This window comes from Acinonyx jubatus, chromosome A2 (genome assembly GCF_027475565.1).
Source record: "Acinonyx jubatus isolate Ajub_Pintada_27869175 chromosome A2, VMU_Ajub_asm_v1.0, whole genome shotgun sequence".
NCBI lineage: Eukaryota > Metazoa > Chordata > Mammalia > Carnivora > Felidae > Acinonyx > Acinonyx jubatus.
The window spans coordinates 105,208,544-105,229,575 of NC_069383.1; the positions used below are offsets into that span (position 1 = coordinate 105,208,544).

Below are 21,032 nucleotides of genomic sequence, written 5' to 3' on the forward strand. Positions count from 1 at the left end.
ATGTTCATCCATGAGATCCGGCATACACTAGCATTTTTATTTAGCCTTCATGTATTATCAAAATGAGGAAACAAAATGAAACATTAATTTTCAGAAATCTCACAAAATTCTGAGAATAACTGCTTCCGATTAAAGAAATATGGCACATCACATCTAGCTCAACTGTATAATGCGTACATTATGTTTTCTGTTTCAGCCTTGGCCTCCTCTGTGGGTGTCCCGACCTTGGAAAGGGTAATAGATTGATGCATAAAAAGAGACAAGATGAGAGTAATGTGCAAAAAGACTCACGAGTGATATGGTGTTTTTAAAAGCAAAATACATGGCTGCACGTATCTGCTCTAAATCCTAATTTTGTTTTCTTGCATGTGTGAGCATCTGTGGGTCAGAAGACAACTGTGCGTCAGCAGTGGTGTTACCTGTGTAGCGATATGACACAGGTGTATACAACTTCTATAATTTCCATGGGTTTCTGATGTGGAATAAAGAACATGTATTACTTTGACCAAGTAATCATATTGTTCAAAACAGATTATATGACAAATGTTCTTTATGTTGTCATAGTTGCGTGCCCTGCCTTCCAGCACTGGATGTCCCCAGCCCCATGCTGCAGAATGGCAGTTTTCCTGGTTACCTTCATGTTGAAATAGACTTCACACTATCCAGGCGATGAAAATAATCTCCAGGGACTAAGTCATTCTTTGAAGGTATGATTTGAATGTGATTCTATTCAGTGTGGTGCCCCCGGAATCTAGAACCTTGTCTGGGTTGTTGTTTTTTGTCAAGGAACCAGCTTGAATTTATTTATGAGTTCCAATATATCTGTTTTTAATGTATCTTTGTTGTTTGGGGGAAATCATGTATGCCTATCATAAATTAGAAACAAACACTTAAAAGTGTAAGTAACAGGTCAAAGTAAAATAGAATCGAACCACAAAGTTCAGTAACTGCCGCCATTTTGGTAAACCTACTTCCAAACACACATCCCTATCCACACCTGCACAAGCAGATTATAAGGTACAAAACTTCACATCACTGAGCCACATGTTTCATTACTTGATTTTTAAATTACAAATTATGTTGTAAACCCTTTCTAGGAAAACAAATATAAGTAAATGTCATCTCTTTAAAATAGACAAACTGAATCTGTGTACCATGGAATATAAAATTGTGGGGGAATGTGTAACCTACTGGCCTTAGATGTAAAACCATAAAATTATGAGCTACTGAAACCAGGAAAACATACCTTAAAAAAAGAAAGAAAACATCCTTGGACTTGAAGAAAGATGTATAAACACAAAAGGTGAGTCAGAGTTTCCTGTCACTGGCAGTTTTCCAAATGCATCCCACACTTTCTGCAGAGTCCTCGAAGGACAGCAGGAGTGGTTACTGTCCCTGTAGGGAGCCTAAAGTGCTGCAGGACACATATCTGTGGGACAGCTCTTGTGATTAGCACGTGTGTAGGAAGCATGTACGATTTACTGGAAAGAAACCCCAGAGCCGGGCCTTCTGAGACCTGAGGAGGAACACATCTGCTCAGGGAGGAAACAATCCAAGGAGGTGTTCAAGATGTTCAAAGGCCGCTGCCTTTCCCTGTTAAAAACACCAACAACGTAACAATGCAGGGAAATGATTCGACCTGATGTTTCACTGTATGCACACAGCAGGTACTCTACACCACTTTGCTCCCAAATGTTTCTCCTTAAATGAACCTGATAAATGACAGTATCAGGGAAGACATTCCAAGGCTTACAAAGTCACCATCAACTCAGCTTTGGAAACGGGGCTTTCGGTACCTCCCGTCCTCCAGCCCAGGAATTTAACACGCAGGTGCTTTTAAAATAATTACCTTGTTTTGCATCCTGTATGTTAATATTACATTCCCAGAGTAGAGAGCACACACAGCATCCACTGACTTGGCCAAGTAGGCTGTGCCCTTAATAGTCTGGTTGCACATTGTCTTGGCTTAATGCGGAGCGTAACTGTGAGGCAAAGTGCAGGCAGAAATCTGTAGAGAACGAGTTTGGCTCCAGAAACCCTAGGAACACGAGGCCGGGTCCCAGCTGTGCAGGTGTGGACAAGTATTCAAATTTGACAGCCTCCCCCCAGCCCTGTTTCTTCCACTAAAACTGAACAGAGCAAAACCGACTTAGAAATTAGAGGGATATCGTGCTAGAGAATCTTGCCCGTCACAAGAGCACTGCTGTCCAAGAACACCCCCCTCCCCTGTTTCTAATTAAGAGTCTCAGCACCCTGTAAACCCCAGGGGGTGCATGGCTTCAGATTTCTCAACACCTCCGACTAAGTACCAGCCTCACACACCCATGCTTTGCCTTTGGAAAACATGCTGTAACAGTGTAGGCATCTGGTTGAATGTCACAAATTTATATGCACAAAATACTTACTCCCTACCTTGAATCTACTGGTTCTTTTATATTTACAATTTTGTTTTATTATCAACAGGAGAAATGCGTGGTGACAAGGGCAATAATACAATTTGCAAGACTAGCTTGATGGTCCTTTGAGTAAGTGTCACCTAGTGGGTGCTGGAAAACGCCACAGGAGTTACCATAGAAACTGATGAAGATTCCTGAAAATAGTTAGGGACTAAACCATTGGTCCACCTGGGGCCGGGACGCATGCGTTTCCATGGGAACGGGAGCTGTTTGCTGCTGGGTGATGTGAGGGAGATGGGAGGGCATGGCTTCCGGGAGTCATGTGTTTACTGGAAACGTGGTTAAAAGTCCTAGTACAGCTTTGTCAGGCACAGATTCAGTGTGACCCTCTGTAGGGAAATTGGACATAAGTGATGAGATTTGGGGGTGTCAGGGGTGGGGGGATCTGGAGCCAACAGCCAAGAAAGAATTCTTGAAGACGTCTTTGGTGCATAAAGGTGGTTTATTAAAGCACAGGGACAGGACCCAGGGGCAGCAGGAGCTGCACTGGGGTCGTGACGGGTAACTCATCACATACCCTCAGCTTGGGAGGGGGCGGGGATAGAGTAAGTCTCTTAGGAATTTTGGAAGCAAGGTTTCCAGGACCTTGAGGGGGTCGCTGTGGCCAGGGAAACGCCATTTATTACCATTTAGTGAAACCTCAGTCCTGAGACCCCTCGGGTGTATATTGGGGGCCCTAAGCCTGGAGCATGATGCCAGTGTGTGTCCTGGGGCAGTAGAGATAAAGGAAGGAGACTTACAGGGTCCTCGAGGTGGGGTGATGTGAAGCTGAGATTCCCTTCTGCCCCCTGCAAAGTGTCATCATGGAGGCAGCTGAGCCCCTCGAGGGAGGTCACTGTGCCGGTTTCAAGGACTGGTCAGTGAGCCGTAGGCAGTAAGGGGATTTGATGTTTCATTTGCCTCAGTTTCCCATGTCACCACGGCAAGCACTTGAACCCCCTTCCTGTGTTCTTGGGTGGCCAGAAGTGTCCGAGGAACATCACACAGATCCACCTGGGGGAGGGGTGCTGTCCGCTCGTGCTCTGCCCTCAGCCCACCCCATGCTCCCTTATCAATAAGTATATTCTATTTATATTAAATACACATAAATGTATGTGCATACATATATATATTCAGTGCCCCCAGGTGAAAACCACAGTTGACAGAGGTGGGTTGACACTCACTGGAACGGGGAAGACCCCTCCCCTGGAGAACCGTGGGCCGTCTCAGTTAAAGGGCGCAGGCAACAGTATTTGGGGGGAGGGTCCAAGAGGGCGGGGTTTTGTTCTAGATTGGATGCTGTCAGACAGTGGGGGCAATTCTGTGGCTACATGAGGAAGGCACTCGCCTGGTAAAAGGGAGTTGTTGGTATTTTGTAAGCTGCCCAGTGACGCATGTCTGTGCACAAATTATTCTGCCCCATATTGTCGTGGTCCCCAAGTAAACTGTCTGAGGTTTGTATTCTGTGAGATTGTTTTTGTCTCATAGCAGAAGACCAATCACAAAGAGGCTGTTAGTGTCAGGGGCTCCTTGGTGGGTAGACAGATAGATGATAGATAGATAGATAGATACATAGATGACAGATAGATGATAGAGAGATAATAAGCAAGTGATAGATGATAGATAGACATATTTAGATAGATATTTGGATAGACAGATAACAGAGAGATAACGGATGAATAACAGACAGATGGTGGACAGTCAGGGCCTCAGCACTAACCCCTTGAGGCCCCACGTGACTAACGGTCAATCCACCTAAGCAAATGGTCACACAAATAAATCTGTGCACTTGCCAAGGTCCAAACTGCTGAGTGCTTTCTATGGCCATCGTGTTAAATATAAAAGTTTTTAAGTGACAAGGGGAAATGCTTTTGACCTAATGTTAAAAACTGGAGGTAGGGTAAAAATAGACACAGATGGGGCTATGGCCACAGGTGCAGACGCACACCCTAATCAGGAGTGACACCTGGAGAATGGAGGGTCGTCCTGGCACCTTGTCCAGACCCCGCCTGGGCCACGCGTGTGGCTGAAAGATCGGAGTCCTCAGGACCGCCCCGCCCCCCGCCCCTGACCTCTCGTTCTCACTGGCTGCCACGTCCTGCTTCCCCCCCCCCCCCCGCCCCTGTGAGGCCCCGCCTGCGAGTTGGGAGCTGGGACACTGTGTCCCTCCCCCTCAGCATAGACCTGCCCGTTCTTCCAACCTGCCCCAGTGTTCGCTTGCTCGCTGCACTGAGCCTTATTGTTTTTCTCCCTCGAAACTCCAAGTGCGGGCTGGCAGTGACCTCTGCCCGTGACCTCTGCCCATCTTGTTGGCTAACAGCCTCGCAGCACCTGGAACAGAGCCTGTGGCACTAACGCCCCGTCCCCAGCCCCAGGAAACGCACGTAACCAAGTAACACCACGTTCAAGATACTGTCTGAGGAGCTGTGATCACCAGGCTGTTGGATTGACGGCTGGTTTTTCTTCTTTAACTACCACTTGGCTTTGTTTTCCATATGTGTATAATGTTCACATATATACGTTCTATTTTCTGCTTGCAGAGAAAATAGGGCAAGAATGGTCTCCTTAAGATCTCACCTGCCTCCAGGGCGCCTGGGGGACTCACTCGGTTGAGCTCAGGTCATGATCTCACGGTTTGTGTGTTGGAGCCTCACATCAGACTCTGTGCTGACAGCTCAGAGCCTGGAGCCTGCTGGGGATTCTCTGTCTCTCCTCTCTCTCTGCCTCTCTCCTGCTCAAGTTCTTTCTCTCTCTCTATCTTTCACAAATAGGTAAATAAAACTTTAAAAAACAAACAAGATCTCACATACCTTGTTTCATTGAACAAATACTGATTGAACATTGATTCCTCCACCATTGAGAAGACATAGTCTTTCTTAGTTATAGTAGGTGCACATGACATAAGCAACATAAACAGTCACTGGCCACCAAGGACCAGGCCATTGGGACAGCTTTCAGCAGAAGGCAGAGGCACGGAGAAAGCTTGGACCTGGAGGGTCGGGGTGTCCTCGGGAAAAGTGTCAGAGCCACAGGAAGGCAGGTGGGCCAGGAAGCTCCACTCACCTGTTCCTCCTCCGGGGACACCTGCCCCTCCCTGCCCACGGCCCCCAGGGAGCAGATTCCCCAGGCAGACTTCTCTGTGGCCAAGTTAATCCATTTCTCCTTCCAGAGCCACACACGCCTCCCTCAAGGACCAGAGAGTTCTTTATTCCGGTAATTCTCTACACCTTGGCAGGCGAGAAAAAAAAACAAACACAGCCATATTGACAACATGATCTTCCGGAAAATGTCTTCTCCATCCTGAAAGGGTCCTGTGGTGCGTATTTAACGTATAGGGTTACAACATTTAGTGTCCCTTCAGTGCACTGGGCGAGTGGGGACATCACACTCCATGTGGTCAAGGGGTGCCTCCTGGAGCCCTGCACACACAGGACGGGGTAGGTCGGAGCCCCGCGGAGTGGGGTGAGGACACCCACTCCCCATCTCTTGTGCCAGCTCCCGCTGGCCCTTTCTCTGCCATCACGCTCAGCGTCAAGCTCGTAAACCAAACATTTTCCCATTTTATGAACTCGGCCAGTGACCCCAGTCGCTCTCTTGCAAAGGGCACAGTGTACTCTTGGAAGGAGGGGCTCACACAGCCTGGCGAGGGCTAGAAGTCTGCAGCGTCGATGGTCCTGAGGTCCCGGCACCTACAGACGTTCTTGTGCAAAACACTCCACAGCACAATCAGGGCCGCACAAGTATTTGAAAGCTGGAGCGAGGCAGCGTTCAGCGTGGACTCTGACCCTGGAGCAGGCGCGGGCGGTGTGTTCACGTCCCCGGGGCCACTCCAAGCTCTGTCCCCAGCTCCCGGTGCCACCCAGGGCTTTCTTCAGCCGACTGCCACCTGGAAGCTGGGAGGGGATGTGGCCAGGGGTGGGAGTGAAAACCCAGCTCCTTCCTCAGGGCAAACTCTGCGAACAGGCTTCCCGTCCCTGCAGGTGCCCCCCCAGGCATCACCCAGGCCCCAGACTTTGCCTGAATCTTAATTTGTCCCTTTCCTGATCCCCACCCCGCACCTCCTCTGGACCCCTTCCTAATTTCTTCTTGGAACAGAGGCTTACTAAACCTCTTGCACATGAAGTCTGGGCTCGGTGCACCTGCTCTGGGAGCACCTGACCCAGACGGGCCCCCGAAGGGAGCACCAGGACCAGTGTGGCACCTGGTGGCCAGTCAGTTGGGGATCCTACCTCGGCTCAGGTCATGGTCTCACATCTCGTGGGTTCGAGCCCCGCGTGGGGCTCTGTGCTGACAGCTTGGAGCCTGGAGCCTGCTTCGGATTCTGTGTGTTCCTCTCTCTCTCTGCCCCTCCCCTGCTCATGCTCTGTCTCTCTCAAAAATAAATAAACATTAAAAAAAATGTTTACAAAAGGACAAGTGGCTTTATCCCTGAGCACCAGGAAGGGGCTATTCAGGGCAAGAGTAACGCATCTGACGTAGAGTAGTTTTATTTCGAACAGTGTCTAGCTTGACTCTCGGGCGGCACTCCCCTGGGTGACTTCAGTTGTGGGGGTAGGCGGTCTTCAACTCAAGCATAAGCATATTCCTCCAACAGGCTTCCCAGCTCTTACAGGAGGAGGCCCACCGGGGAGGCTGGGCAGGGCTCTTGCCTCTGAAGAGCAGGACTACGTGCCACTGGGCCTCCTCCGACTCCAGGAAACGACACTTACGTGACCTCCAGCCACACGAAACCTAACACCTGCCATGACTCACAAGCTCACCTTCAGAGGGGGATCCCGACTGCACACACGGAACCCTCAGGCAGGCGTTTTTAATCCCCCCCGGCAAAGCTGCGCCGGGAGAAGCGACAGCTGCTCTCATGTTCCCAGATGGCATATCTTTCCTGGCACTGGCACCCGAAGGGCGCAGGGAAACCAGAAGCAAGAGCCCAGCACCTGCGGGGGCCTGAGTCAGGCTGGGCTCACCAGCCCGGCTGCGGCTTACCCACCGATGGCTCAGCGCTGTAAGTCATAGCTGGGAGTCACAGGTAACAGAGCCCAGGATGGAGCGAGCAAGTTCAGACAAGGAAACTATGCAGCTTGGAAATCACCTCTGTCCCCAATTCGTTTTGCTCTACTCCCTGCATTTCATGGAATCCAGGAAGGTAACGCACCAGGGGGTCACCGAATCCCAGTGCAGGGACAGCTCAGCTGGCCAGGGTCACACGGAGCCCTATGCAGCACTGCCCGATAATGGCCAGCTAGCGGCCCAGGAAGAGCTTCCTGGTGTCTTCAGAACCAACCCTCTCCTCCGGGGTAGATGGTGCGAAACTTCAGGGCTGAATTTACCCCCATAATTAAAGTTTATTTATTTATTTTGAGAGAGAAAGAGAGAGAGAGAGAGAGAGAGAGAGAGAGAATCCCAAGCAGGTTCCTTGCTGTCAGCTCTGAGCCTGACGCGGGGCTCGATCCCCCAAACTGTGACATCATGACCTGAGCTGAAATCAAGAGTCACTCAACCGACTGAGCCACCCAGGCACCCTATCTCTGCTTACTGTCAACATAGGTTATCCAAGACCTTAGGCCGCAACTTTCTCATGCAGAAAAACACCTCCCTTTGCTTGCACAGTATTGTCTCTTGGGATGAGGCCGTGCCCGTAAGGCTATTCTGAGTGAGAGCTCTTCCCGGAGGGACTTCAGAGAGAACAGAAATGTTTGCAGAGATTCTCTGGTTGAGCCAGGGGTTCACGCCTCCTGTTTTCGGTGGAAATGGTACAAACACTGGGTCAATGTTTGTGTAAAGGCGTGCTGTCAATTCAAAGCTGATCCAAGGCTATGATTGGCCCTCTGCCTTCAACACTCAGTCTCGTCCACCTGAGCAACACACACTGCTCAGTCCTCATGTCGAAAATCCCTCGGTTTGTCTCGAACAAAGTCAACTGAATCTTCAGTTCATTTCGAATGCTGAAATCATTCTTTAATTCTGGAAAAACATCCCCAAATTCATGCTGACTTTTTAAATAATTCACCCAGTGAAGCCTTCTCGTTCCTTAGTTGGTTTTCAAGGTCTCTTCAGCAAAAGGAATATGCAAATCAAAGAAAATCAAATAATATTATTGTACCTACAGGAGCCTGTCGAACACGTTAAAGAAATAATTGAACAAAATGTTTCCCTTTAAGCGAAAGGCTATTATGAAAAGGGACAGCATTAATTAGGAGCAGAAAAAGAAACTGTGACTGGAAATGGATCATTATTACAGCACTTGCCGTGACCACATTAGAAATGGGTGTCACCCCCTCGGGGACTCCTTCCTTGTGCGTGGATGTCAGTAAATTCCCCTCCACACATGGACGAGGAGAGCATCACTGTCGTGTGAAGGGCAGGGACAGAAAGGAGGCCAGGCTCTCTCTTGTGCGTGTCGGTGGACACGGGAGGCAACACCACCCCGAAGATGGACGCGCGAGCTGCTCCGAACGAGGGGGTGGCCAGCGCCTACGGAAACCCACCTCGAGCAAGCAGCCCCCACAGCTGTCCACGTTAAGTGGCTTGTGGCGGGAGACCAGCTCCCGGTGCTGGTGCTGAGCGTGTCTCCTCGTCAGGGGGAGGTCAGTGGCACAGGAAGCACACAGGGGCGTGTGACCCTGAGCAGGTGCACAACGCCAGGGATGGAGAACACGGGGTCACCGCGAGGAATCCGTAAGCAGGAAGCACGGGCAAGGAGCGCCAAGGCACCGTGGGGACGTAATTTAAAAGGGAGGAAGCTTAGACACTGAGAATTTATCTCAGGGGCGCGGGGGGGGGGGGCGGCGCTCAGTGGTTGAGCGCTGAGGTCATGGAGACCATTGGTGGGTTCAAGCCACCCCCCTGCTGTCAGACTGCACCCACAACTCATTGCCTGCCTCGGATTCTCTCTCTCTTTCTCTCCCTTTCTCTGACCTTCCTTCCCTCTCTCTCTCTTTCTTTCTCTCTCTCGTGCACGTGCTAATAAATTAACAAACTTTAAAAAACAATTTATTTCAGATAAACAATGAATAATTTCAGTCTCGGCGTGTCTGGCGTGTCCCACGCAGTCGTGTTCTTTGACCTCGGGCTCGCGTGCCTGGGTGATGAGAAATAACTCAGATCTAAGTGGGCGCCCCGTGTTTGTAGCCACTGAGTGAGGCGGCTCCGTGTGAGCCCCGCCTGCCGGGAACTGGAAGCTCAGCCCCGCGGCCCCGCTCCCCCGGCCTCTGCAGAGCCGGTGGCCTCGCAGCGCTTGCCGTCCAAGGGCTTTGTCCCCATTCAAGGGGTAGGGAGCAGGCGCCTTAACAGGGCCGCATTATTCACGTGAGAACGTGCACGAGGTCAGCGTGCAGACACTGACCTTACATGCGAAAGCACATGCACACACACACGCTTGCACAGTAGCACATGCACGCGCACGCAAAGCACGCACACGCGCTAATGCACGCACATGTAAAGCACACACACTCGCTAATGCACGCACATGCACTAATGTATGCACACGCAAAGCACACACGCGGTAATGCACGCACACTCTAAAGCATGCACACGTGCTAATGCACGCGCACGCAGAGCAAGCACACGCGCTAATGTACAAGCACGTGAACGCACGCACAAGCTAAAGCACACAGAAGAGTCTGCCTTGTGTGCACCCACCTCACGTCCTCAACGTCCCTTCCCTTCAGTGTCTGCTCCACTCTCAGCTATTAAATGACTTCTTCATGGTTTTCCAGTCTTCCACTTCTGTCTGTAGACCGTGTTTCCCCCCGAATCTCTCAGGCTCCTGGACGGGGAGGCTGGGTCCCATCGGCCTGGGACGGGACACCTGCCCACGGCGGATGCAAGGGACCCTGCATCCCTCCCCCCCACCCCCCGCAGTGCAGGTCTGGGCGCCTCCTCCCCTGGGCAGGGCTGGGCCCCAGCCAACACCCCCGCTGCTGCTGCCGCCTCCGCCGGGCCCGCTCGGGTCCGCGAACCTGTGCTTCACGCGTCTCCCCGACAGCAAAGCCCCTGCACCCTCTGCACAAGCGCCTTTCTTGTGGCCTGAGACTGAGCCGCCTTACCCTGCCCTGCCCCTGGGACTCCTGCCCTGGGCCTGTTCGCCCCGCGTGGCCCCTCTGCCCCCCGCCCCACCGTCCTCGCTCTTCGCGCCCCACCGCCCAGGACCCTCTGGCCTGTCTCCCTGGGACGCACAGCACCTGCCGCCCACTGGCCCCTCTCCCGCGTCCCTGAAGGGTCTGCCCCAGTCTCACCTCCCATAACAACCCGTGGGACCACTGCCCAGACCAGCGCCAGCCACCCACCCAGGCCCCCATGCATGCCCCCACTCTGCCTGTGACGCTGGCGCTCATCATCTGCGGCTTCTCACGTGTCACATGGACATGTCTTTGGTGTCCTTTCCCTGTCAGAACCTGACCTGTAAATGGACCCTTTCTGCCCTACAGTGTGCCTTGCACGCCCCATCAGTGTCCCTTAACATAATGGGTCTCGGTAACGTGTGTCGAGTGCATCAGCCTTCCCAGCAGGGGTGTGAGCACAAGCTCCAAGGATTCTGGAATCTTCCAGGGCAGGCTTGATGCCCGTGGACAGCAAACCTCCAGGCCACCGGCCACAGGCCACGGCGGCTCCAAGCATGGCCTGGTGCCACAGAGCCTGGGTGGTGTCCACAACAGTGGCTTCCGGGCCCTCCGCTGGCCCAGGGGTGCGTCCTGACCGCCCAGCCAGGGTGCACGAGACAGTGGCCGACCCAGCACACCCTGGGCTTCACCTCTGTCCGCCCCTCGCTTCTCAGGTGATGACTGAAAACCATTTCAGTTTTAACAGAAAACCAGACCTGCTTCCTGAGGCCACGTGCGCATTTTCATAATACTGGTTTTCTTTGGTTTTTCTTCATTACAGATGGAATGATGGGTTGATTGAATCACAGTGAATTCCCAAACATTCGTCATGTCAAGAGTAAAGTTGAATTATACCATTTTTTCCCCAAATTTCGCAAAAACTTTAATTCCTTTTAAAAATTCAATAAATTTTGAATTGTAGCCAATTCAATGTCTGAGTTGTAGCCAAGAGAGGAAACAGAAGTGTCACAGCTCCCCCAGAAAATTTGGAAATTTGGTTGCACGTTGGAATAGCAGAGCCAGAAGCCCTGTGAGAAAGCCTGTTCTCATTGCCCTCCTGGCTTGGTCAAGGTCACAAATTTAAACCTGGGTGAGCCACAGCCCAGCTTGGGCACATGACTCCGTGCTGCCCTCTTTCCCTGTGTCCACGGGAGATGCCGGGAGAGACAGGGTGTCCCCCACCTGGGGAGCTACTGTGTCCCCAGATCCATCATAATTCACGGATCAAGTCCCAATATAAAATGTGGTTAGCCCGCGGTGCCTTTGAACTAGCTATGGAAACACAAACAATAGCAAACAATGCGGGTTATTATTACTCCCCCAGAAAATGGCCTTTCTTTCCGTCCTGATGCCCTGAGAGGTCTGAGCGATCACGGCAGGCACAGCCAGAGACCGGACAGGGTCCGCACAGGGAGGCACAGAGGCGGGGCAAGGTTTGGGGGCAGGGCACGTCCTGAGAGTGGTCAAAGCACAGGGATCCCTCTGCAGGGATGTGGGGAGACCCTGGCCGGGCGCTGGAAGGCTGAAAGGCAAGAATCCGATTCTGGGTGGATCTGAGCAGGCCCCAGATGAGGGGCCGTGACCCAAAGAACAGCTGAGCAGGGCAGAGGCTCCCGCGTTGAGGGTCTGAGCCAGCAACCGGGGGTGGGGGGGCCTGGAAGAGCGGAGCACTGCCCCCCCACCCTGCTGTCCTCATGACCAGCATGAGCCACACACCCCCCCCCGCCACCATGCACAAGCTGTGAGCCCACCACATCCCTTATGTCCGGGTCCCCGTGTCCACTTGTCTGAACTGCCAGGGCCTGTGAGGGAGCCTCCCGACCTCAGATGTCATCCGCTGCACATCCCAGATTCCAGCACTCAGCCAGGACAGGGTCTCGGGCTCAACCCACTCTCAGTCCCTAGAGGGCTGGTCCGAAGCCAGGCTGCTGGGAGCACGTGCGGGGGTCACAGGGATGGGCCTGAGCGTGTGCATTCCTATAACATCCCCAGGTGAGGCCGATGCCGCTGGGAGAGCTTGGTGAGCAACATAAGGGTTCAAGCACCAGCTGGAAGCTTCGGCTCTGGGGACCCATAACTTCCTCCCAGCCTGTGGTCTCATGTCTGAGGTTTCAGGCCCTGAGCGGGGCTTGAACACTTTCCTGGGGCTTCACGGGGAACCACCTGCAGATTCACTGGTGTGTGAGATTCTCACCCCCTGGGCCAGCGCCGGGAGCTACCTGTCTCCTGGCTCGGCCTCTGGGAGGCCTAGAAACTTGGGGTCCTTGCCGCAACGCCAAGGGATCAGAGACTCAGGGGCGGGTGCCCGGTGCCACAGCACACAGAACTAACAGGTAAGGTTTGATTAAACGGGCCCGGTTATGTCACATGGTAACTTCATGGGGCCATCACGTGTCACCTTCCCTTTGACTTAAACCACCTCCGGGGACAAAATCTTGACTCCTGGGAGGTTCACACCCTGGCCGGCTACCGCAGTGGCTCCTGTAAGTCCAAGAGGTTCATGGCCAAGGTTCCTTCCTGCAAAGCCTTGATGTGACAGTGGAGCTGGAGCTGAGCCGGAGGCGGAGCCAGAGCCAGACTGGAGGGGCTCCTGAGGCAGAGAGCACAGTCACGGTCCAGGGTGCACAGATGGCCCCCTTGCGAAGGCGCAAGCAGGGCAGGACTTAATCTCACTTGTCTCCTTTTTTTTTTTAATGTGTTATTTGTTTATTTTTGAGAGAGAAAGAGAGTATGAGCAGAGGAGGGACAGAGAGAGAAGGAGACACAGATTCTGAAGCAGGTTCCACACCATCAGCACAGAGCCCGATGTGGGGAACTCAGGAACCGCGAGATCATGACCTGAGCCCAAGTCAAGACTGAGCCACCCAGGCGCCCTCGTTTGTCCCCTTAATCGTGGCCTTGGAGGGAACACCCTTGGATGGCCCGTTCAGGAATGGCCTTTTATCTTGTTCTCCATTGATGAGGAATCTACTGTGCCCGACAGGACAAAGAATGTATAATGAGAGTTTCTTTCTTCAATATGCATGACAACTGGGTAAGGTAGGAATTATTTTCCTCATTTATTAAATGAGGAACCTGAGCTTCCATACAGCTGAGTCTGGTGAGTACAGCAAGCGATCCCTTCATCCCAAATGCAGAATCACGGCCAACCTCCTGCTCAGGGAGACTGGAAAGCCTCCACTTCTCGAAGGCCCCAGTGCAACTGTCACCAAGTTCTCACCGTGCCGCTGGTTTATTCTACACAGCACATCCATCCGATTCTTCCCTAGTCCCCGTGTTCCTCTTTCCAACAAGTTTGTAAGACGCCCAAGGCTACGTAACAGACTGTTCATCTCTCTATTTGACATCCCGGACGGCCCGGCACGGCCCCCACGGCCCCGCACGGCCCCAGGAGTTGCAGGGCACAGGAAATCATCCATTTATGCCCCGAAGACCTGAGTGTGCCCCCCGCGCCTCTCTTCACCCTGGACTTGGGGCCAGACGAGCCCTGTCTTCTGTACGTCTTCTCTGTAGCCTGGGCTAAGCTACTGCATTCTGTGCGTTTTTTCTGCTGGGCACTGAGCAAATAGTCGCTGAGGCGAAAATTCAATACGTGAACGGAAGAATGGGTTTATGTCTATGAAACATAAAGGACACATTTTACACAATATTTTTAAGTTGGATTTTTGTAGCTCTGATTTTTAACAAGGTCAAATATAGATGTCAGGAAAAAGCATTCCTACATACCTCTGTCAACTCACCTGAGCCCGGTGAGAGATTCTGTGACAGCAAAGTACCCTGGCCCATTATGAGGGACCACGAGGGGCATCTCACAGAGTCCTTTGAAACTGTGACCTAGCTCCTTCTTACTTATCCCGATCAACATAACCAAGTCAACCCAATATTTTAATGAGTCCACTCTTCAGGATCTCCCCAGACGAATATTGTTTGCTTCTAAACTTTTCACCATATTTGAAAAGTCGATGAGCAGAGAGGGGGCTCCCATCAAGACCCAGACCATGTCCTTTCTGACAGAGTCGTGAGAACGGAGCCACCTGCTCGCTACCCGTCAAAACCGTGACCATCCACACAGCTGCCGGGGGTGAGCGAGTTCACTGAGCCGTGAGGTTCTGATTTGGTCCCACCTGTTTGGGGTTTTCGTATAAACTGCACGTGTTTCTGCCCGTAAATTTCAGGAATGCCGTGTTGGCTCCCAGACTTCCTGTGGGGGGCAGGGGTAATGAAGTTACACAATTTAGTGTCCCACAGAAGCTTTGTTCCCACAGCTGCAAACCTTCATCTGTTCCGATACACGCGGACCTTATGGGTCCCATGAGTGCAATTTCTACGGCCGCGCAAGGTTCCCATAACCAGTGTTTAGTTACACATGTAGAAAAGCAATTTCTTAAACTTTGAATGTAAACATTGCAGATGCACTGTGCTGATTGATACAGACTGTTTCTGCACCCTGAACCAAGAAGGAAGACATAAGCACTTTTAGGCAAATCAGAAAAACATTCGTGAGTAGGTTAGTTGTTTGAAAGCCGTATCTAGATGATACATTTTCAAGTGAGTTATTTAAATGAAGGGGTTTCCCCCCCCCCACCGCCTCCCTGGGGGAGAAACACTGTGATTTTTGGAAGGAAATCCAGGAAATAGTCTCCCTCAAATATTTTGAAACAATCTTCATTATTTTGCTACTCAGACTGAAAATATTGTGTGTGTGCAAGTGCGTGCATGTGTGTGTGTGTGTTTACTGGAAGGAACAATGTTACAATGTTATGTTTGCAGAATTCAAGACAGGAAAGAATGATGATTCTCAGAAGATTATCCCTGAAACATTATAGTTACATTTTTTGTGTGTTGGGTCCGTGACTCACAGACCTTTCAAACACTGAGGTGTTCATATTTCACCAGTTTGATGAAGGCAGACAGTGAAGTTTCCGGTGCCCATTTGGCTGTGCAGGCAGCAGAAAAACAGCTGTCCCTTGGATCCGATTCCCGTTGAGTCCGCCGGCCACACCCACCCGGAGGCCAAGGGCGAGGGCCCAGGGATGCTGTCTGTGTGGGTCAGGCTGGTGGGGAACAAGGCTAGAGGGGCTGGTGGAGAACATCCAGCATAAAGCAGATGTCTCCAGAGTGATGCGGTGTGAAGGATTAGACGGTTCCTGGAATTCTCCTTCAGAACTATTTCTCATGTAAAGGGGCCGAGGCTGAGGGGAGGGACGACACTTCCCCGGGGCCACCCAGAAAGTCCGGGAGACCAGCAAGGCTGCTCTGAGACTCCCTCTGTGCTGTAGGTGGATGCCTTGGGCTCTCTCTTAGGACAGGGGTGATAGTCTGTTGCGACAGAGGACGGTGGCATGCCCCAGCATGGAGCCAACCCCAAATTTTGGCCTCAAGAGTCTCGTGAGCTATCCAGTTAAGCTGCATAGCCACAGACTCCGACCGGGTTCTAAAGGCGGGCTGTCTTGGTCTGAGGGACAAAAGAGACAATCGGGGCTTGAAAAAACCTTAGCTCTGTTTAAAGAGCCAAACCTGAAATGTCTTTAATCTGTCTTCATTTGGAAATTGAAAAAATACGCTGAAAAGAAGGATAGATTTGCAAAACACATTTTGACAAAAACTAAAACACAAAGATTAAATTTAGGATATTGTGTAAAATGTATTATCTGTGTTTTATAGACATAAGCTCAGAGATCCCTCCACTCGGTAATTACTTCCAAGCGCCTGTCAGAGTGAACACCAGACACTGAGTAGTTTACAAGCCCATTGCTTTGAAAGTATCAAATGCCAAAGTCAAAATGCAAGAGCCCAACAGATACATAATGGGGAAACAGAGAACCGATACCCGTAGAGCTGGGTGCAGCAAAACCAGAAATAAATATGAACAGATTTTTTTAAAAGCCATTTCTCTGTGTCCTGAGAAATACAGCTGCAAGGAAATGGAAATAGGCAGAGTCAAAACAATTAAGGATAAAATTCGGGCAGGGAGACCAACACGGAGTGTCACCAACACGTGCCTGTACAATTCCACCTGCAGACGGTAGAATGGAAGAAACCGAAGATACAATTCAAGGAAAGTTTCCGAAAACAAAGTGACCTGAATCGGGTCATTAAAATGACCTTCCGGGTCTTGGAAGGGGTTTGCAATGGACAACGCATCCCTATAAATACGTCAAACGTGAGAGTGAATATTGAGGGCAGAGGGTTCCGACTGCCCCCAGTGGGAAGGACGGTAGGGAAATGCTCGGCCACCATCACAGGAGACACAAGTGGAATTGTAAAGGGAAACCAAAGCATCATTGCGCCGTAAGAAGCAAACACGCACACGGCTTTTGTCCAGGAATCCCGTTTCTGAATGTTAACCCCGCACATTTGGTCATTCGGTGCCGCACGTGAGAAGTTCAGGGTCTACGCTGGTATGTGAGAGCCACTAAAGATAGGAAACAACCTAAATATTTTATCTTTTAAGGGAAATAATTAAATCAATTATGATTCACTTACAGAACGGAATTCTGAAAAGCCATGAAACAGAAAGTTCCCGTTCGGTGACGGTGTGGTTAGCGGAAAAAGCGGAATGTGTTTTCACTGCTTGGGTGTTGTCGTGCACATTCCTGGCACACGGGAGGACATGTAAGTGTTAACACACATGGACCGCACCTGATACGAGCACACGGAGGGTTCTGGGCTGATGCACAGGAAGCTGACGAGGGTGACGTCCCCGGGAAGGGGCGGCGTTGGGGACAATGGTGAAGGCACACACAGGCTCCACCTTTGGGATTTTGTGCCATGCACGTGTGTGGCAGACAGAGACCCACTACGCCTGGTTTATAAAATCTAAACATCCCAGGTAGGATAACCCAGGAAGGGTGAGCGCCGTCACCCAGCCCCCAGGAGGTCTGTGCCCCAGAATGCCACGGCTCCGGCCTCCACGCCCCCTCCGTGAACTCAGGACACGGTGATGTGGTGTGGGGAAACTCCACGCTCCTGCCCATGACCCCACGCCCTGGGTACCACACTACTCTGCTTTGTGGAATTTCTCCCCTGGGACCCTGGGCAGCTTGGCCGGAGAATCTTGCCGACTTTCCCTTCCTCGAGGGTGACGTCACCCAGGAAGGCGGGAGGTAGTGAGCACCCTCTCCCCCAGCACCCCTACACCCCCGTGGAGCGCTTCCAGCTCTGTGACCAGCCCAAACAGCTTTCCAGCCAAGTCAGAGAAGCTGCCGTTCTGGGACAGGGAGCCGACAGGTGGCTGTGGTCTGGAGCACACGGCCTGCAAGGGAGCCCTGCTTTTGGTCCTGGGACGGGCCGGGTCAGGAGCGCAGGGACGTGCTGGCCGTGTCGCACTGTGGAGCTGCCATTCCAGAGCACGCAGCGATGCACCTCCTGGCACGCTCCTCGGAGAAAAGGATCTTCCGGGCCCTGGGTTCGAAGCAGAAGTGAGAAGGGAAAAGAAGACGCGACGCCATGAGTGGCTGGTAACAGCCCAGTGTTTCTGGGAGACGGGAGCCGTTGAACATTGAAAACGTGCTGAAAACCACGTTTGTTTACGATTAAACTCGGGGGGGAGTGTGGTTAAGATGGATCAGGACACATAAAGTGTGAATTGGCAGAAAATGAACGCTGGCACAACCCGCAGCCCCTTGGGTGCCGTGACGCCTAACGCTCACTTTCACAGGGTGTGTTGGAAAGAGACCTGTATGGATAAGTCCCGGGGGCCTGCAGACAAAACGTCACTAACCCAAGTTAGCCAGTGATAAAATCCAAATGCCACCCTCCGCACCGTGTGCCTTCCCGAGTGGCTGCAATTCACAGCATTTGCCACTTCGAGCCCTGGCAAGGTCTGGCAGGAACATAAACTGGTCCAAACCCTTTGTGCAAGTTTGGTAACTGGCACTAAAGTTAAACCCGAAAGTTCCGTGCCACCTGCCAGTTCTCCTCGGTGTTTATCGAGTGAAATGAAAACGATGTCCTTGGAGAGTCTGGCGCAGAAACCTTCAAAACAGAGTTTTTCAAGAGATTAAAGGATGAAAACCAAAGAAGCACCGGGCCTGTGGGAATCGTAACAACGTCCCCATCACCGCACCCAGCACCACAGCCTGACGCACATGGTCCAACTTTTCTCAAATCATTTGAAGAAAACAGGAAGACAGTTTTAGATACACAGAAAAATTGAAATTACGTGCCCCCGTGCTCTGCTCTGAAAATATTACTCAAAATATTCCCGATGGGGAAATAAAATAAAAGATACAAATGTAGAATAGTTTACAAAATAGACAATAGCGAGCGATGAAAGCAGAATTAAGAGGCACAGGTCTAAATACTTCAACACAGCAGCGTAATTATACCTGGAACCTGGAGGGGCCTGTCAAGGGCTGGCCACGGGGCTGAGGCCTGGATTCCGGCTCCGCAGGCCTCCGCCCAGGAGCGCAGTTCGCAGATAGCCCATCCTGGGGCCGCTGGCTGAGTGCCAGGCACCATTCTTATGGATCTCTGTGAACCCTACATTGGTAAAATGTGATGGGGTGGTTATTGGCAGAATTATGTTCCACTGTATATAACTACGCTCGATGGAAAAGCTTTAACCAGCACAAAATAGGTGCTCAGCAAATATTTGTTTGCTGAGCGAATGAACAAACGGGGAGCACTTCGGTATTATCCCATGGCATTGGTTTCGTGCCCGGGTAGGAGGTCACCAGCATCCTCTTTATCACAGACAAGCAGGCACAGGTGGGGGGTTGATTACGGGATTTTCTGACGCCCCACAGCAAATCAAGGGTAGTGCCATGGCCTTTGGCCCAGGACCGACGACCTTCGACAGCTGGGTTCACGGTGGACCCAGACGTTATCCAGGCTTCAGATGCGGCCGCCTCTGCTATCTGACCCTCACCCCAGCGGGACAGACCAGGGCTCAGGAGGGAAGCCCTGTGACACCCGTGAGGCCCCAGAGGATGGGGAGCACCTTGCTGTCCCGATGCCAGAACCACCAGGAAGGAACGTGAAGGGCACGCGTCATGGCAGTGTGCCAGGTGCCGTTTCTGCACTTTGCACACGTGAACTCAGGGAGCACGGGGCTGCCTCGGGAGGAACACGCTCACGGTGTCCATCCTGCAGGCGAGGAGACGGCGGCGTGGGCTCCTGCGTGCGCACACGGAAGATTCCCGGCGAGAGACCGCAGAGCTAAAAGCAGCATCGTCCACAAGGAGTCTGCAGGCGTGCCGGAAACTTGCCGGGGATGGGCTGCGGGGGGCTGCGTGTGCCGGCCGCCCGTGTGCTCTCGCCATGCGAGCATGTGCCCATGAGAAAGCCAGGCTCCAGGAGCGAGGCTGAAATGGCTGTGCTCCGGCCGGCCGTGGGGAATCAGGGGCGCCTCCCGGGGCCCCGGGGGGGAGTGGGGGCAGGGACGAACGAGTGGGTGAATGAATGAATGAGTGAATGAATGCACACAGCCACATCACCGATTCAGGGTAGCTGCTCGTTCCACTCCTGCCCACCGCACCCCTGACCAGTGTAACCCGTCTTGGCTAGCACACTCTCCATAATGGAATGGAATTTATTGCCGGAAATTTGGAATTGATGTAAAGTCTCTCTCCAGCCCCGTCTTCCCTCCTCATGCTCCTGCCTGTTTACACAACGGGCCTGGGGCATTGGTGACACAAGGTGATGGACTTATAAAGACAGAGGGGGTGCTGGCTCTTTCTACCTTGGGGGGAAGAAATGATAGGTTCAGGTCAACTCGCTATTTATTCAAGACATTTATTCAAGAGCAAACAGCCGCCGTGGCGGATACAGAAAGATCTTGTCTCTCATAGCTACAGCGTATCTTGCACCAAAATCCAAAGCCAGGATTTTACTGTAACAATATCATTTCTACAAAGATATCTGAGTGCATACACTTGGCAGACAATGCTCTGCTGAGGTCGGGGACCTGACAGGACAGCGGGTGGCTGACACTAAGAATGTCTCTAATTTCAGTGCACCTGGGTGGCTCAGTCGGTTGAGCGTCTGACTTCAGCTCAGGTCATGATCTCACAGTTCATGGGATCGAGCCCCGCGTCAGACTCTGTGCTGACAGCTCGGAGCCTGGAGCCCGCTTTGGATTCTGTGTCTCCCTCTCTCTCTGCCCCTTCCCCACTCATGCTGTCTCTCTCTCTCAAAAATTAATAAACATTGAAATAAAAGTCAGGGGCGCCTGGGTGGCTAAGTTGGTTGAGTGTCTGACTTCAGCTCAGGTCATGGTCTCACAGTTCGTGGGATCGAGCCCGGTGTCGGGCTCTGTGCTGACAGCTCAGAGACAGGAGAGACAGGAGCCTGCTTCAGATTCTTTTTCTCCTTCTCTCTCTGCCCCTCCCCCGCTTGTGCTCTATGTCTCTCAAAAATAAATAATCATTTAAAAAATGCACCTATTAAAGAACAACATACTGTGTGTTTTGCTTTTTTATCTGGTCTGACAACCCCTGCCTTTTAATTGGAGCGTTTGATCTCTTACCTGCTTTAGAGAAGCATCTATTGATGC

At 51.9% G+C, this 21,032-nt stretch overlaps 1 long non-coding RNA gene across 1 annotated transcript; it reads left to right on the plus strand.

Moving 5' to 3' along the window:
* Positions 1 to 586: 586 nt before the first annotated feature.
* On the plus strand, positions 587 to 2,703 carry LOC113595562 (uncharacterized). Its single transcript, XR_003416089.2, has 3 exons — positions 587 to 707; positions 1,136 to 1,303; positions 2,464 to 2,703. It is a non-coding gene; the product is annotated as an uncharacterized LOC113595562 (long non-coding RNA).
* Positions 2,704 to 21,032: the final 18,329 nt, after the last annotated feature.